Source organism: Nicotiana tabacum, chromosome 12 (assembly GCF_000715075.1).
Source record: "Nicotiana tabacum cultivar K326 chromosome 12, ASM71507v2, whole genome shotgun sequence".
Taxonomy (NCBI): domain Eukaryota; kingdom Viridiplantae; phylum Streptophyta; class Magnoliopsida; order Solanales; family Solanaceae; genus Nicotiana; species Nicotiana tabacum.
Genome location: NC_134091.1, coordinates 73,287,933 through 73,293,372, shown reverse-complemented (window position 1 = coordinate 73,293,372; position 5,440 = coordinate 73,287,933). Strand labels below are relative to the sequence as shown.

The 5,440-nt window shown below is 36.5% G+C and overlaps 1 pseudogene; it reads left to right on the top strand.

The window, feature by feature from the left end:
- The first annotated feature begins 1,555 nt into the window (after window positions 1-1,555).
- Window positions 1,556-5,095, top strand: LOC142166892 (pentatricopeptide repeat-containing protein At5g27110-like; annotated as a pseudogene).
- The last annotated feature ends 345 nt before the right edge of the window (window positions 5,096-5,440 follow it).

Genomic DNA, 5,440 nt, shown 5'->3' with positions numbered 1-5,440 from the left:
CTTCATAAATGGTCTTGGTACGAAGAAGCTTTCTTCTCTGTTTGAACAAAAGGAATTTATTTTTGTCTCTATTTACTTTTTAGAATTTTCATGAGCTGCACCATATATGAGAAGTGAAAGTAACACAAGAGATGTAGATATGAGTATTGAAGAAAAAAACAATGGTGGGGATGTAGAGGAAAATGAGACAGTAGAGAGTGACAATGGTGGAGATTAGATGATGGAACTCCATTGGGATGTGAAGTAGCTCAGTAAGAATTGCATTTATTTTTGTTGAATTCATCCATGAAAAGTGAGATAGAAGCTAGTGAATATGGAGGGAGGATTTGATTTTCTTGACTTTTTCTTTTCATCCATTTCGGATAAAACAATAGTGGGAAGAGGGTAATGGGTTATTTTTAAGAGTAATTGGTCGAGTATATAAATTGGGTCTACACAAGTTTAAGAAATTGAGGGGCAAATTTGTTTGAAAGTGTAACGGTAAGATTATTTACAATTAAATACTTAAATGGAGGGTATATATAAATTATTTCTCAAACTAAGGGGTATATATGACCTTTTATCATTTTAAGTGTCTTAATTTGATGGACCCGAAGTTTAAGAAAAGCAAGAAAGACTTTTGAATCTTGTGGTATTAAATTAAAAATGTGTATACTGTACCATGTCGAATATCATTGAATCTTATGATCTTCAATATGCCATTGGAAGTTAGAGTTAAAGAGTTACTAAATATAAAAAAAATATTCTTTTTGAAACAGACTAAAAAAAATAATAAGATCCATAAGTTGAAACGAAAGGAGTATATATTTAAAATCAAACGATTTCTTTCAATTTTTAACATTGTATTTAGGGGTGACAAACGGGTGGGTCAGGTCAGATATAGGCGGGTCGAAAATGGGTAATGCAAAAACAGATAAATTATTTAAACTAACCCATATTTAATATGAATAAAAAATTCATGGAGCATAAATGAGAAAACTTGATAATCTCATTCAAATGAAAGCAAGCTAAAGGATGATTCCAAGTAGCAAAATGATAAAGGCAAACAAAAAAGTAAACATCATACAAATTGAAAGTCGTTATATTGTCAACTATTTTATATTTCAGTGTTGGCAAGCTTAGAATAGTATATGTATTAATATAATTACTACGGCGAAATAATCTTGTATTATTTAATTCAGTATTTCATTTTTTTCTTAACCTTTCTACGTTTGTTTCTTAAATAACTAGTCATTGACTTTATCTGAATATTAATTGATATAAATCTTTCAGAGAAATTATTGATGTATTTAATTTTTCAAATTAAATATCTTCACAATGTTGATCGAGTTGTACATTCTTGCATGATAACTTGTAAAATTCGGACTAAATTATAAGTTGACTATATTGATTGAGGACTTTTATGGGCAAAATTTCTTCCTTTATTGTATTAGCTAAATAGGATCAACAATACATAATTCTTAGTGCAATATTTATGTGATTTCTAAAAACTTTGTATTCATTGATATATGGAGTACACCCTAAAACTAGTTAAACTAAATCTTGTATGCGCTGATGACAGAGATTTAGGAGCGTAACATTAAACTTGTCGCTCGTGGGCCGTCTCTTGAATACTCCATTTAATACTCCACATAAAATTAGTTTAAGCGGCCAAAGAGATCTTTTGAGACGAATTTACTAGCTCTTTTGAATGAATTTCTATGGCTTCCATGAAAATTTTGTCTCTCTTGAAATCAGGCGTTAATGGTTCAACATCGCTAAAGCAATGCAAACTCTTGCACCAAAAGATTGTTACTTTAGGCTTACAAAGCAACATTATTTTTTCCAAGAATCTAATTAACCTATACATCTCTTGCCAAGATTTCCATTCTGCTAAGCTTGTTTTTCAAAATCTTGAAAACCCTCTTGATATCACTTTGTGGAATGGTCTAATGAAGCTCTTGAGCTCTTTGAGAAGCTGTTGCACTTCCCATATCTCAAAGCTGATAGTTACACCTTTCCTAGTGTTCTCAAGGCTTGTGGTGGTTTGGAAAAAGTCCAATGTGGTCAAATGGTACATGCTCATCTGATTAAATGTGGACTTTTATCAGATGTTGTTGTGACAAGTTCACTGATCGGTATGTGCGCGAAATGCGGCTTTTTCGGTTCAGCTATACAGCTGTTTGATGAAATGCCTGAAAGAGACATTGCGTGTTGGAATACTATGATTTCATGCTACTATCAAAGTGGGCTATTTGCCAAAGCGCTTGAGTTCTTTGAGAAAATGAAGGGTTTGGGATATACGCCTAATTCGGTTACCTATACGGCTGCAATCTCGTCATGTGCGAGGCTTTTGGATATGGAAACAGGGGAGAGAATTCATCAGCAATTAGTGAATGATAAGTTTTCATTGGATGGTTTTGTAAGTGCTGCTCTTGTAGACATGTATGGGAAATGTGGCTGCTTAGAGAAGGCTAAAGAGATGTTTGAGCAAATCCCTGTCAAGAGTTTGGTTTCCTGGAATTCCATGATATCTGGGTATAGTTTGAGAGGTGATACCAGATCATGCATTGAGCTTTTAAGAAGGATGAGCAAAGAAAACACGAGACCGTCTTCTGTGACTTTAAGCAGCTTATTAATGGCATGCTCTAAATCCGCTCAATTGCAGCACGGGAAGTTTCTTCATGCATATATAATTCGAAATAAAATAAGATCTGATGTCTTTCTTAATGCTTCACTTGTTGACTTATATTTCAAATGTGGCAGAGCTGAGACTGCCCAAAATGTCTTTAGTAAGATCACAAAGAAGAGTGTGGAAGCCTGGAATGTAATGATCTCCGGATATGTGTCAGCTGGATACTACTTGGAGGCTCTTGACATCTATAATGACATGAAATTGGCAGGGATAAAACCTGATGCAATCACTTTGACGAGTGCCTTGGTATCTTGTTCACAGTTGGCTGCCTTAGAACAGGGCAAGGAGATCCACAAGTGTATCATTGACAATAGGTTGGAATCCAATGAAACTGTTATGGGATCATTGCTTGATATGTATGCTAAATGTGGTGTCGTAAGTGAAGCTTTTCAAGTCTTTGATGAGTTGCCTGAGAGAGATCTGGTATCATGGACTACAATGATTGTGGCATATGGATCTCATGGCCAAGCTTTTGAAGCTTTAAAACTCTTTAATGAAATGCTGCATTCTAATGTAAAACCCGACAAAGTTGCATTCCTTGCAGTAATTTCTGCATGTGCTCATGCAGGATTAGTGGATGAAGGTTGTCATTATTTTATTTTAATGGTCACTGTTTGTGGCATCCAACCATCAGCTGAAGAGTACTCGTGTCTTATTGACCTTCTTGGGCGTGCTGGAAGATTGCGTGAAGCCTATGCAATTCTACAGAGCAACCCACACATCAGGGAGGATGTTGAGTTGTTAAGCACATTATTTTCTGCATGCCATTTGCATGAGGAACGAGAGATTGGAGAAGAAGTTGCAAAGGTACTTATTAAAAAGGACGTCGATGATCCATCCACTTATGTTGTTTTTGAAAAAATGTATGCTTCGCAGAACAAATGGAATGAGGTACGCAAGTTGAGACTGAAGATGAAGGAGCTAAAATTGAGGAAAAAACCTGGATGTAGTTGGATTGAAGTAGACAAGAGGATTCAACCTTTCTTGGCAGATGATAAATCATTCCCATTAGTTGACAACGTTTATCAATGTCTATGCTTAATATATAGTGACATGGAAATATATGAATGCTTTAGTCATAATAGCAAGGGAGATGAATACTACTCACAGCCAGCTACTTGACCACGCCAATCACCTTGTTCATTAGACATGACTTTGTTTTTCCAAACAAATGACCATCATGATTCTGTCTCTCACTGACACACTAATCAGAAAGACAATGGTTGGTCTCTTCTTGATAGTTTTGAAATATTCAAGGTAAGATTTGTATCTGTTTCAGCTTTATTTATACGTAAGAATAAGAATACTAAGTGATGATTTTGTTACCATCCTTTAATTGCATTGGTTGGTGTGACCACTCCACCGATCAGTTTGAGTATTTGCATTCAGTTCGGAGGTTTGAGGTCACGAATAGCTTCACATGGTGTATTGTGACTTGCGTGCATCGTTGGTTTCGATTTTCGAATGGTTCGAAATTGATTTAGAAGGATGACTCTTACTTGAGAAGCTTGAAGTTGAAAGAGTTGGTCAAGTTTGACTTTTGTGTATTTGATCTCGGATCGGAGTTTTAATGGTTCCGGTAGGCCCGGATGGTGATTTTGGACTTGGGCGTATGCCCAGATTTGTATTTAGATATTTCTAGAAGGTTTCGGCACTAATTGGCGAAAATTGGCAATTTAAAGGTTTAGAATTTTTCTAAGTTTGACCATGGTTTGATTTTATGGCTACCGAGTTCGAATTCTGGTTTCAATACTTGGAATAGGTCCGTTTTGCCATTTGAAACTTGTCTGCAAAATTTAGTGTAATTCGGAGTTGGTTTGATAGGATTCGAACGCGTGGTTGTGTTTCTAGCAATTCATGAAGTTCACGGTGATTTTCATTTGGTTTGGTATCCGATTTGTGGTTCTAGATGTTATTTTGATGTTTTGATCGCACGAGCGAGTTCGTATAATGTTAATGTACTTGTGTGGATGTTTGGTGTGGAGCCCCGGGGGCTCGGGTGGGTTTCAGACGCATTTCGGAGTGTTTGGAAGAGTTTTAGTTTTGCTGGTTTTGGTCTGGTGCTTCAGATCTCGCAAAATGCGAGATTTTATTCGCATTTGCGAGGAGGGTTATGCATTTGCGACGTTGGGTGGCACTGTTGAGCTTGCATTTACGAAGAAGTTGATCGCATTTGCAATGGCACCTGGGCATGGTATTTTTCCACATTTGCGATTCTCCTGTCGCTTTTGCGAGGTGCCCAGCTTCGCATTAGCGAGCTTTTATGTCACATTTACGACGTCAACAGAGTTGGTCAGTGGTCGCTTTTCCGATCAAGTTTCCGCAATTGCGGGGTTCGCATTTGCGAACCCCAGGTCGCAAATGCGATATTTGCAGCTTGTTTATAGCTGAGTACTTCGGGACTTAGCTTCATTTTACCATGTTTTGAACCCTAGACTCGGTAGGAGGCGATTTTGTGGAGAGATTTTCATACCAAACTTTTGGGTAAGTGATTTTAATTAATTTTCAATTATATTTCATGCTTATATACAAGATTTAACATCAAATTCATTAGAATCTAAGAGAAATTTTGGGAATTTTTGTCTATGTTTGAAAAATAAAAATTTGAGATTTGAGAGTCGAATTGGATTCGGATTTGAAAATCAAACACATATATGAACTTGTGTGACTATGGGTATGTAACGACCCGACCAGTCGTTTTGATTCTAGTGCGTCATTCAGCGGTTTTAGGCCTTGAGTAGCTTCACTTCAGGTATTATGACTTGC